Below are 12,620 nucleotides of genomic sequence, written 5' to 3'. Positions count from 1 at the left end.
ATGCCCTACCCACAATGCTGGAGGCAATTAGTTTGAATGGCTTAAGATTCCAAGTCAGGGTTTGACTAAGACGTTGGAACATTGGTGAAGGTCAGAAAGCAAAGTCCGAATTTTCTCTTGCTAGCTGTAAAGAAAGGATATCTTGGTGAGTTCCTAGCACACAAGTACGAGGACATATCTGGACTACCTCTGAGTTTGGGGTGCCAGGCGACAATGCAGAGGCAGGAGACTGACTTTCCTTGAAGTTTACGCCTCAAATACCGCCGTCAAGCAAAGTTTGCATGGCAGATATGATATATACAGACATGAAAAAATTGGCTATAAGAATGTTAAGTTCTGGGCAGGCAGTGGTGGCACATGTCTTTAACCCTGGCACTTGGAAGGCAGAGGCTGGTGGATGAGTTTGAGGTCAGCCTGGTCTACAAAGCAAGTTCCAGAACAGCCAAAGCTACACAGAGAAATCCTATCTTGAAAAACAAAGATTTTTTGAAGTTATGGCATAGGAGAAATAGGGAAAACATTATGCTAAGTGATAGAGTTGCTTGGTAAAGTAAGGATTTCAGTCAAGGTTCTAAGAACAGGAAAGTGTGACAGCCACATGCCTTTAATCCCAGCACCTGGGCGGCAGAAGTAAAGCAGATCTCCTGAGTTCAAGGCCACTCTGGTCTATAGCATTCCATGAGAAAACCTAACTATAAAAAACAAAGATCTTAAAAATGAAACTTTAATAAATGTAGAGATTTTAATCCCAGCACTTGGGAGGCAGAGGCAGGTGGATTTCTGAGTTCGAGGCCAGCCTGGTCTACAGAGTGAGTTCCAGGACAGCCAGGACTACACAGAGAAACCCTGTCTCGAAAAAACCAAAAAAAAAAAAAATGTAGAGATTTCCTTTTTTATTTTTACAAATGCATTCTTTCTATGTGACTCATGAGCTCAGAGAAGCTTCTAGATGCAAATGATGTAGTTGCTCAATGGTCAGTAACAATGTCGAATACACAGCACTGCGAGTTTAACATGTGATGTGTGAGGTGTTCATGAGGTAGCTCAGTGTTGTGGGGCAGATGGTCTGTTCTGTGTGGTTGGAAAAGTTGATGTCTGAAACCACGAATTCTGACAGTTGTGATCTGGGTGGTACTGTTGCCTTGTGAGAAAAGCTATGGGTAGCAAGGATGAGGAGGTGGTACTTGTCTGTTATCCCAGCACTTGGGAGGCCTAGACAGCGGATTGTGAGTTTCAGGTTAGCCTGAGCTATACAGAAAGGAAAGTAGAAGCATGCATGATAAGGAGGTTACTCTTTTAGCCATTTTAGACCATGCAGTGCGGTGGCCTAATTCTTATTTGCGGTGTTGTGTGACAGAACAGAAGTTCTGTGCAAGCTAAGCAACCTACCCACTCCTGTCCCTGTTTCCGACAACCTCTGTTTTCCTTTCTACCTGTACAGAGTTGAGGAAGAACCGTATGAAAATGGACTCTATTTGCCTGGGTTGAGATCTCATACCAAATCTTGTTGGTTGTCTACCTCTCAGTGGGCGTTTATGTGGCATCTACTTTTTAATTACTGGGAATGATGCTTTTGTGAACATGGGGTATATGTGAAAGACCCCCAGAACTGGGGAGATCCTTACTCAAGTCTCGGGATGACGCGACCACCCAATGACTCACGAGAGACCAAACTTGCTGCAATCACATGAGGTTTATTGGGGATACCGGTACCGGGGTCGATCTCATGACCTTACCAGTCAGAGGAGTTCGACCTGGAACACAGGAAGTGTAGGGTATTTAAGGGAAGCTGGGGGTGGAGAGAGAGTTACCGAGGAAACAGAACATAAAAACAGTGGAAAATTTCAGAGGGACCTGACCCAAGGTATTCAGTTAGGGAGGGGAACACATTCATTCTAGGAATATAATCTTCATCTACTGGTTGACAGGGTGGAGAGTCTCATAAACCACTAGACCTTCATTCTTAGTTCAGCCCTCATTGTGGATCATTCAGGAGGGGCAGGTATCGGGAACCAGAGCCCTGAGGCTCTGAGTTCCTGGAACTGGCTATTTTATATTTCTGGCTGGCTACAGTGGCCCTCCATGTCCTTTTAGGTAAAGGCTATACACCATACATTTGTATTAAATGCCCTCATTTTGAATTCTAAGATTCTCCAGCCTTTCATATGCATCTCCCCAAATCTCTGCTTTGGGTATTTGAATGGCATGCCAGATCATATGGTGATGGCTATGTGTAGCTTTCTGGGCAACTGCAAGATTGTTTTTCACAACAGCGCCATTTCCCATTCTCAGTGGGAACACAAGAACTGTGTAGTTTCTCCTCATTGACACCCGTGTGGTAATATTAACTTTCCTAATGCGTATAGCATGAAATCATATTATGATTTTGATTTGCATTTCCTGTAAACTAATGCTCAGTGTCTTTTCATGAGATTTTCCCCTGGTCTTTGGTAGGACTGATTCTCCCTCTCCTGTCGTGTTTTTGGAAGAAGGGGAAAAAAAATGCCATTCATTTCATATACTGGATTCCTGGGACTAAGGTGGTGGTAACTAGAGTCACGTGAGAATGTCTTTCTCCCTCCACCTTCCATTCCACTGAAGTAATGGTAGAAATATTAAGGGGTGGGGTAGGCGTGTTAGTTGATTTTCTGTTACCAGGATAAAATAGCATGACCAGAAGCAGCTTAGAGATGGAAGTGTTTGTTCTGATGTTCTGAATTGTAGTTCCAGGGGGATAAAGGTCCATTGTGTCAGGAGCAGGAAGCCTGAGAGAGATCACACCTCAATCCCAAACTGGGAGCTCAGAGAGGAGGGTGTGTGAGCTGGGAGTGGGGTGTGGCTGTAATCACTCAAGTTCTGCCCCCAGCAACCGACTACCTTCTGCAAGGCTTGGCATTCCATATCCTCCCTAAACAACCAGCTCAGGACCAAGTGTTAAGTACGTGAGCTTCTGTAGGACATTTCTCTCTCAAACCACCACATCCCAACACTTGAGCTTCAGGCTGGGTGACCGTCTCGTGATGCAGAATCTGTTTTGTCCAACTTCAAAAGTGTCCCCTTCAAAAAGTCTTTAACAGTTTTCAATACTGTTCAAAATCCCCAGTCTCTCTTGAGACTCAGGGCAATCTCTTACCTTTAAAATTTTTTTAAAATGTGTACGTAAAATGGCACTGGATGTACATTACCACTCACAGAGGAGTACAGAGATATAGTAAGAGATAGAAGACTGCTAAAGTAAAACCCGTAACCCAGCAGGACAAACACCAAATCCTTATGTAAATCTGGGCCTTCAAAGCACTTAGGCACTTCCACTCTTGCAGCTTTTGCTGCCTGCAGCAAACATCTCTCTTTCTGGCTCTCACTCCCAATATGCAGCTCTCCTTGTAAGATGGCATCCCAGCATCTTGGGGTCTCCCACAGCTCACAACTGCATCTTCACGCTACCACCTTTCAGGGCTTCCTGGTCTCCCAGAGTCTTCTTGCACAGACTGTAGCCCTGCTTTGTGTCATCTGGCCTCAGCGGCTCTTTGAAGCTGTAGAGGAAGAATCCATGATCCATCATGCTTATATCTTTCACATTTCTAAAACTAGCACCATGTGGACCGCACTGCCAGCTTGTGGTAGACTCTCAACCTTCTTGAACTATATTCACGGCGTTGAGATGCAGTTGCTTTCAAGCCAGGGGAAAACTTGCTAGAATTTCTTACACAAACTGGAAGCTTAGCTGGGTGGGGCCCTGCCCCTCCCTCAACCTCGATCTCCAGGATTTCTGTGCCGATCAGTCCTCTCTAATCTCTTTAACAACTATAGTATCTTTTCCCGCATATGTTTCAGGGCAACATTAAACTTCCTAGTGCCCTTCCCTCCGATCTGTACCCTTCGTATTTCTTCCTCTTCTTTTTCATCGTAGACCCACAGTAGAGTAATGAGAAAGCATTGCTACAGTTATGTGACGTTATGCTGCCTTGAAATGTACCAAAGAAATTAGTATATTACATGTGAATTTGGTCTCAGGCAAGCTCTCAGAAGAGGGTGGAAGACATTCAAATTCTTTGCCAAATATGTGCAGGGATTAATGGGCTATGCTTGCAGGAGCCTGGAAGACAGTGGTGTTGAGAGTAAGGCAGATGGTGAAGGTGGTGCTCAAGAGGTTTCCCAGGCCAGTGGAAACTGCTAGTCACTGACAGGGAGTAGAGGCCATTTATGTGATAACGTTTAACACTTTGCATGCCAAAGTTTCTCCGAGGCTTTTTACATTCCTTCAAAACCAAAACCTAAAAAGCAAAAAAAAAAAAAAAAAAAAAAAAAAAAAACCAACAAAAAAACACCAAACAACCCACAACAAAACAAACAAACAAGGTAGGTCCTTCGCACCAATAGCTTGCTGTCTTCTGTTGGTGTGATAAAATACTACAATCCAAAGGAACTTATGGACCTCATTTATTAGCATACAGTTCCACAGGGCTGAGTCCTATCAGGGTTGGGGAGACACAGGAGCCACAGCAGCAGGGAGCTGAGGACTCACATCTCAGTGGCAAACAGGAGGCAGGGAGAGTAACCTGGAAGCTGGGTGAGGCTATATAACGACTCAGAGCCTGTCTCCAGTTGTACACCTCCTGCATGACTTCATGTCCTAAAAGTTCCAGAGCCTCCCGCAAACAGCGTCACCAACTGGGGATCAGCTGATACGTATACGTGCCTCTGAGGGACATTTCTCATTCAAAGCACCATACTAGCCTTTCCTGAATTATGAGTAATCGGATTATTAAAATCCCTTTAACCCATAATCCGATTACTAATAAAAGGGATTTTCATTCTGGGAATCGGCCTGCAAACCTGTGCCTGCTTAAGATCACCAAATGGACCTTGAAGGACAGTAGGTAAAGAGTGGGGACCTACCTCTGAAGGTTGTGTCACTGGGTGATGGTTGAAGGAGTCAGAATGGGGGAGGCTGTGGTCTCTCTCGATTAGCATCTCAGCCAGCCCTACCCCCATACCCAGTGCTGTGGTCCCATTTGGAAGTGCTAGCTGTTGATAGAGGAGTGTAGAGATGCATGCTGGAGGAGCTGACTCTCCTTACCTGGTGTGGTTGAGGAGGTCAAAATTCATGAGAAGTCCAACGGGTTGGCATGCCATATTGAAGTAAGGGATCATTTTGCCCTTGTGTAGGAAAGTGGTGAAGACCCGGGGCTCTTGGACTGCTTCAGGTAACCCCAGGGAATCCTTAGACTATCCTGAAGGATAGTGTGACCAGCATGACCCATGAAGCCTATTTCTCTGCTGGGCTTTGTGATGGGAGAATTGCAAAATGATGTAAAAGCTTCAGGGGCTGGGTTGTATGTGGCTGAGGGGTTAGACCGTTTGCCTAGCACGCACAAGGGTTAGATTCCATTGGTGGCACACTAAACTCTTCTCCATTTAACAACCACCCCCCCTCGGGATTCCTGCCGGCAAGTTAGGAATGGCAGGTGGGTAAAGGCAAGAAGTACTTGTTTAGCCTAACTGAGCTTTTAAAAGAATCTTTGTGCCGGGTGGTGGTGCACGCCTTCAATCCCAGCACTTGGGAGGCAGAGGCAGGCAGATTTCTGAGTTGGAGGCCAGCCTGGTCTACAGAGTGAGTTCCAGGACAGCCAAGGCTACACAGAGAAACCCTGTCTGGAAAAAAAGAATCTTTGTGGAAATGGGGGAAGGGGGGTCTCTCTCCCTCTCTTCTTTTCTTGCATAAACTTATTTTATTTCTGGGAGATAGTTTTTCTTTAAAAAAAAATTCTGCCTTTGGGAAGCTAGCCTCTGGATTCTCTAATATAGATTCATCAGCCCTGGTACATAATCTCAAATTGGCTCTGTGCCAGCGTTTTCTCTAGGGTGCCTTGTGTCCGTTTTGTTTGTCTCTGATTTTTATCCCTTTGTGTTTCTTCTCGATGAATCTTGGGTGGCTGTGCAGTGTCAGAAACCGGAAGAACTACTCTAGCTGTTCAGAGCAAGGTCTGAAATGGTTTTACGTAAGGCTCATGGCATGTCATAGCCTTGAATAATAATGTGCTATCAAAGAGGTTGGCTATACTTTTCTTGTATTTTGGTCTAGCTTTTCTTTGCAGAAAAATTTACACTGCTTTGTGACCCAGAAAAGTACTGAGTGTACTGGTTTCTTATCTTAATTGGTATCGAGGATTGTAGCCAACAGTGCTTCCTTGGTATGACATCAATACGGAAGAAGCTGGCTTCTACTGGGAAGCAAGAGTACTAATTTTTGTTTTAGAGGACACAGCATGACGGTCATAATTATGAGTCCCTTTGTTTAAATCTCCTGTGGTATAATCAGTACCAGCTATTCCAAACAATAGGGGTTTCTCGTCGGCATTTACAAAATATCTTAGTCAGGGTTCCTATGGCTGCGATGAAACACCATGACCAAAGCAACTGGGAGAGGAAAGGGTTTATTTGGCTCACACTTCCAAGTCATTGTTTATCATTGAAGGAAGTCAGGATGAACTCAAACAGGGTAGGATCCTGGAAGGAGGAGCTGATGCAGAGGCCATGGAGGGGTGTTGCTTACTGGCCTGATCCTCCTGGCTTGCTTATATTGCTCACAGAACTCAGGACCACCAGCCCAGGCATAGCGCCATCACAATTGGCTGGACCATCCGCCATCAATCACTAATTAAGAAAATGCCTTACAGCTGTATCTTTTGGAGGTATTTATTTAATTGAGGTTCCTTTATTTCAGATGACTGACTTTTGCATCTTTTTTGTCAAATTCACACAAAAAAGTAGCTGGCAATACTTTTGTTTTAAGCCTGTACCTTTGAGCCACAGAACATTTATTATGTAATACTGATGTGGGATGGGAACATCTTTAAGTTTTTGTTGTTGTTGCTGTTTTTAATTATTGTTGTTTATTTTGTTTTGTTACTCAGGCAGGCCTTAAACTCATGATTGTGCGGCCTCAGTTTCCTGAATGCTTGGATTATAGGCTGCAGCAACATGCCTGGCTGTTAGTCAAAGTTGTTTTGCTTTGCAGCCTTGCCTCTAGCATCCGGTTTTCCTCGGGGTGAATATGGTATCCTTCATGCAGTATTGCTGTGTAAACTCATGCCGTTTCACCTAATGTAGTCGTAAGTACTCAGTTAAAGGAGATCAAAATTAGCACTTTGTTCTAGATGGGCAGTGAACTTTTTTGTTTTTCATGCCTCACGAGGGAAGCAGAGGAGGGCAGAGATTCTAATCCTGATTTTACTCCAGATAATTGCGACGTGGCCAGCACAGGTCACCTCTGGTAGTTCTGCCCCGTGGACTCTGGTGTGAGCCTGACTTCAGAGATAAGCAAGAAGAGCAAGCGACTAGAAACATCAATTCCCTTCAGGGATCTCTTCTCGCTGTAGAATGAGTTGATTGGACTCAATGAACACACACTCGAGCCCAGGAAAGTGACTCATCCGTAAATCAGCCCGTCTCTGTGAGTGGGTGCTGTTTTCTGCCAGCGAAGACGCTGTTTCTGTTCAAGAAATAGTCCTCTGTATAGTGTCTGGTTTTGTATGTACACTGCCTGCCTGCAAAACTCCTTGGCATGCATTTCAGGTGTCTGAGTCATGAACCTGTTGTTGGAATTTGGAAGACTTTTTTTTTTAAAAGAAAACTACTGCATCTTCTGTTTTGTGAAATCACAAATGGCTCTGTAGGTAATCAAGTTACAGAGAAGGAGCAGGTGTGCTGGGCTGTGGCTTGAAACCAATGAGTGCCAGATCTTCATAGAAACTCCAGTTTCTACGAAGGACATGATGATGAAGAAATACAATCTACACAGTGTGCTATATTTTGTTGGTGCAAGAATCTATCTTTAGTATTTCTTTTTGTTTTGTTTTGTTTTGTTTTTTTGAGACAGGGTTTCTCTGTGTAGCCCTGGCTGTCCTGGAACTCACTCTGTAGACCAGGCTGACCTCGAACTCAGAAATCCACCTGCCTCCGCCTCCCAAGTGAAAATGTAGGCAGGTTAAGAAAGTTATTACTGTTTGTTTTTGTTTTACAACAAGGTCTTGGTTTCGAGACAAGCAATTCCAACTGGCCCAGAGTAGAATTTTCCTGCCCCCACCTCGACAAATTCTGGAATTACAGCAAAGATTATAGCTTTAAATCTATATTCCCACACTGAAAAACGTATTGAACTTTCAACTCTTTCTTTCAACTCTTTATGATTACCTGAGTCCTTGGAACAATCCTATGTCGTTGTGCCAAAAGCAATCACCTAGCACCAGTAAATGCTGAGTTAATCCAACAAAGATACAGAATTCATCATTACTTTGCTTTGTGACTTTTACTGGGATTGGTGTGTTACAGTGTCACCGAGCAACATCTGCATACGTTTTCTGCCTGGGAAACAGAGACGTTACATTGGCACAGAGTCCCAGGAAAATTCCTTAGTTTAGTTTTGTCTATGTGTGTGTGTGTGTGTGTGAGAGAGAGAGTGTCAGTCACACTCAGTACTGTCAATACTGGGAGGCTGTCCTGGTCTTTGAAAAACCAGTGTCTACAGGAGGATGTATGGAATGGACTGATGGGATTTCTTGTGGTGTGCTTGTAGTTTCTGCCTTGATATAAAAAAGATTATTTAAGGCACAGTCAAAAAGTTGTAGCTTTCTCTTCTTTTTTGACAAATAAGATATGTCATGCTTAACTTTATAGCCGCTGACTTGTCCATTCTGAAGCAGTACAGGTGGGATAGTTGGATATAAGTTGATTTGGGTTTGGGGTATTCGAACTGAGTAAAACCCACCAGAATTGACTATTAAGTGGTACTGGAAGCCACACAGTGCAAACATTGTGTACTTCCCACCACTTGCCTGTCGTTTGTAGCAGCTGTTATGTTAAATTACCTCTGCTTCAGGATAAATTCTAGAATATGGGAAAATACAAAGATTATTGGTTTTGTTATTTTGAGACAGGGCCTTCCTCTGTAGCTCAGGTTAAGCCAGAACTCGCCATATGGCCCTGGCTGGTCTATGACAATCTTGCTTTGGACTCCCAAGGGCTGGAATTAAAAGTGCAAACCATTGTGCCATGGCTCAGAGGTTACTGTGAACAAAAATAATACCTGCTTGGTGGAAAGCATAGTTGCCATGTGAGGTCATGTGATGGAACTCTCTTATCTGTTCTGAGCATCTGGAGAACCTTAATGACCATCAGGGCCACTTAGAGGTGTATGGTATCCTGAAGTGTAGTTGTTGTAAAAGGCTCATATTAAACATGATCAGACAACTTAGCTCCTGGGGGTGTGGCTTGAAGAGTGAGTGTGGGGCCTCACATGCGGGCTTGGAAGTTTCAGGATTTTCCTGAGCCATAAACTTTTGGACTTTCGAACAAGCTGCAGGAATGGATTGTTGAGCCTCAGTTGGCCAGCTAACTGGCTGTGGTAACTCTTAGCTTCTAGGAGGTGTTTGCTAGCAGTTTTCCTCTGTGGCTCTATCCTTAGCATAATCACCTGGGTCTTCAGTCTTCCTAGGTCCTCCCTACCCCAAAAGCTTTTGTCTTATTGGGACAGAGTTTCCCAATATAGCCCTGGCTGTCCTAGAACTCTTAGATCAGGCTGACCTCAAACTTACCTAGATCTACCTGCCTCTACCTCCCAAGTAAAGGGTTTAAAGGTGTATGCCGCCTTGACGTGGGTCACACCCCAAGGCTTTTGATTGTATACCATGAATTATCTAAGATCTACTGGCTGAACTGGTTGTAACAGAGGAAGTCAGTGTCTAGTGCCGATACTCATTGAATTTACGTCTTTACCGTAAGAGCTGGGCCTGATGTTTCAGACCTGTGATTTCAGCTACTGTGTTAGTAGAGATGGGAGGCCTGCCTACACTATAAAGTGTTCAAGAGCAACCTGGAAACTAAGATCTTGTCTCTAAATAAGTGAGTGGATGAATGAATGAAAGAATACAATTAAAATCTATTTTAAAAATAGGTGCAATAGCTTATTGGTAGAGTGCCTGCCTAACATGTGTAAGGCTATAGATCTATCACCAATACTGTAAAAAAAAAAAAAAGCCAGAAACCAAAAAACCAAAGGTTCCCTCTATCCCCTCCCCACCCCAAAAAAATCCTTTATACATAAAATTTAAACCAAACCAAGCATGAATGATGTGTTCTCTGTTTATTGATGTGAAATGGTTACTTTCCTTTGGTTGCTGGCTTTGATTCCCCTGGGGTAAGTGCTGGCAGCTTTGGGGACTCTGGTGTGCTCCAGTTCTACCAGGGCTCTGTTCCTGCTGGGTTGCAGTGGTTCTCTTTGTGGGGGTGATAGGTATGTACCAGTTTCTTAGATACTTGGTAATACTTTAGTATCCCTATAAAATGTTCTATAATTAATAACAATTAGGACCTTTAAGATATCTTTATGTATTTTTAATAATTTACACATGTGTATTTATGTGTTTGTGTCCCTCTGTAGCTCTTGATATCCTATGTGTAGACCAGGCTGATCTCCAACTCAGAGATTTGTCTGTTTCTGCACTAGGATTTAATCCTTAGCACTAGGTTTAAAGATGTGCCCCAGCAGTCCAGCCTTAAATTAAATGTATCTTAAATACAAACCTTATTATATTGTTTTTGAGTGAGAGTGGGAGATGAGTATATTTTTGTTGAGGTAGTTTTAATGGTTTTCTTTAAAAAAAAAAACATGGTATAAAAGTTTCTCTGACATTCTTTATGTTTTCTACTTAAAAATTCTTAAATTAGTGTCTTAAAAAGAAGCAAATTGCTTTCCTTTGGATGATTAAATACTATCATTCTCTGTGTTTCAATAAATTATTCATTTTTAACCCAGATCTCTTTGGTACTCTAAGTTTTGTTTGAAATGGGTAGTAAATATTTCCACCCCTGTTGTTACACAGTCGGTCCTAAACTTGTATATTAGTTTTTTATAAAGATAAAGGAACATCATGTTTCCTCTACTTTAAACTAAAGCTTAAAATCCTTTCTGTACCAACAAAGAACATGATAGATTATTTATACAGCAGCTTCAAGCCCACACTATCTTCTGTGGCTTTCTTCTTTAAATATTAATATCAGTGAAGTAATCCTTTTAAATTATGTTTAGTTGAACAGGCGTTTATTGAGCACTTGCTGTGTGCTACGCTGGCTGTCTCCTGTGCGGTGCAGATTACACAGTATGGGGCCTAGGGAGCACGCCTGGGTTTTTGTCTGCTTTTCCTCCCCACCACTCTGTCAACTCAGCTCGATCCTAAGAGTTTCTTGCCTACTCCTTGTCTCCGACATTTCAGCCAAGGCACACGTCAACAGACTCCCTAGCATATAAATGGCACCTGAGCTGACCCCGCTGCCTAGTCCGCTTTACTGCCCCTGCAGTAAAGTAAGCTTCTGACTGATGCAGACATTCCAGCCTCCCCGGTACTTGGGAACCTATTCTGTGTGGTTCCTCTGCCTGCTCTGCCCAGCTCTCTGCTGGACAAAGCCCTCTATATTTTCCTCTGACTTCTTTGTGGACATCAGCATCCCCTCAGATGTCCTGTTCATCACTCCCATGGCATGTGGGTGTTTTCACTCCAAAGCAACTTTGCTGATTGTTACTATGTTTCATTTATTGCCAATCCAGTGTGTATGTAGTCTCTCTGGAACCCAGCACATAGCAAATATCAAATGCATGCTTTAAATTAGTATCCCTAATTGTATTCATTATACCATAGTATTCATAGTATCATTTTACATCTTTGACTAAATACCTATTTTGCTCCAATATCCAAAAGCAAAGCTACCATTAATCACTCCTTAGGAGGAGTCCACAGCCTCCCGAAACAGTATCGCATGCTGGAGACCAGCTGTGCAAATTTGAACCTATCAGGGAGCGCCAGACATAAACCTTAAGAAGATCTGAGTACAAGTGCTTGCATTACTAGTGACTAACAATGCTCCCTGGGTAGAGCACTAGGCCTGAGGCAGTGAGGAGAGATGGCAATCAGCTTCCATTTTCTCATCTTTGGTTATGTAGAGTCTCCTGCTAGGTATTTAGCCAGCCAGGATTGCTTGTGAGTTTCCCAGCAATCCATACACACTGGATTGGCAATAAATGAAACATAGTAACAATTAGCAAGTATAGCCACTGCTGTTAGGGTCAGGCTTAGAAAGCAGATTCCATGCCTGTTACTACCCTGCCTTGCAAAATGCAGATAATGCTTCTATGGGCCACAGATCAAGGTCATGCATGGTGGCAGAAGGGGAGAGGTTGGGCCTGCGCTCTGATGGCTGATTGGGAAACCTATGTAAACATATGCAATCCGGGATAACCTATGCACACTTCTGCATGACTGAGACAATTCGTGTCTATCCTTATTTACCTATTAACAGTTTTCTGTATTTGAATCTAACTAGAATTTACATATTAAGTTCCGGAGCATGTTTTATGATTCTGGACATAAAACTATCTGGAACATCATAGATATCTCTGACATAGCCAGGGATTTGATTGATTGTGGACTAAAAGAGCATTAATGTATTAAGTATCTGTTAAAATCCTATAGATAAGTTTTGAGTTCTTTTCTAACCCTGAGAGTCAGTGGCTTTGAAATATTGAACTAGGTTTCAACGTTGATTTTTTTTTTTTTTTTTTTTTT

The 12,620-nt window shown here is 43.0% G+C and overlaps 1 protein-coding gene and 1 long non-coding RNA gene across 5 annotated transcripts in view; one reads left to right on the top strand and one right to left on the bottom strand.

The window, feature by feature from the left end:
* Window positions 1-5,229, bottom strand: part of LOC116069191 — a 17,885-nt gene extending 12,656 nt beyond the window's left edge. Inside the window, exon 1 of the long non-coding RNA XR_004109896.1 lies at window positions 5,081-5,229. This is a non-coding gene — a long non-coding RNA (uncharacterized LOC116069191). The remainder of the gene's footprint in view (window positions 1-5,080) is intronic.
* Window positions 1-12,620, top strand: part of Mtus1 (microtubule associated scaffold protein 1) — a 152,339-nt gene that overhangs the window by 29,528 nt on the left and 110,191 nt on the right. The window lies entirely within an intron of this gene.

The sequence above is a fragment of the Mastomys coucha genome, unplaced genomic scaffold (genome assembly GCF_008632895.1).
Source record: "Mastomys coucha isolate ucsf_1 unplaced genomic scaffold, UCSF_Mcou_1 pScaffold22, whole genome shotgun sequence".
Classification (NCBI taxonomy): domain Eukaryota; kingdom Metazoa; phylum Chordata; class Mammalia; order Rodentia; family Muridae; genus Mastomys; species Mastomys coucha.
Note: the sequence above shows the minus strand (reverse complement) of the source record. Positions and strands in the feature narration are given on the sequence as shown.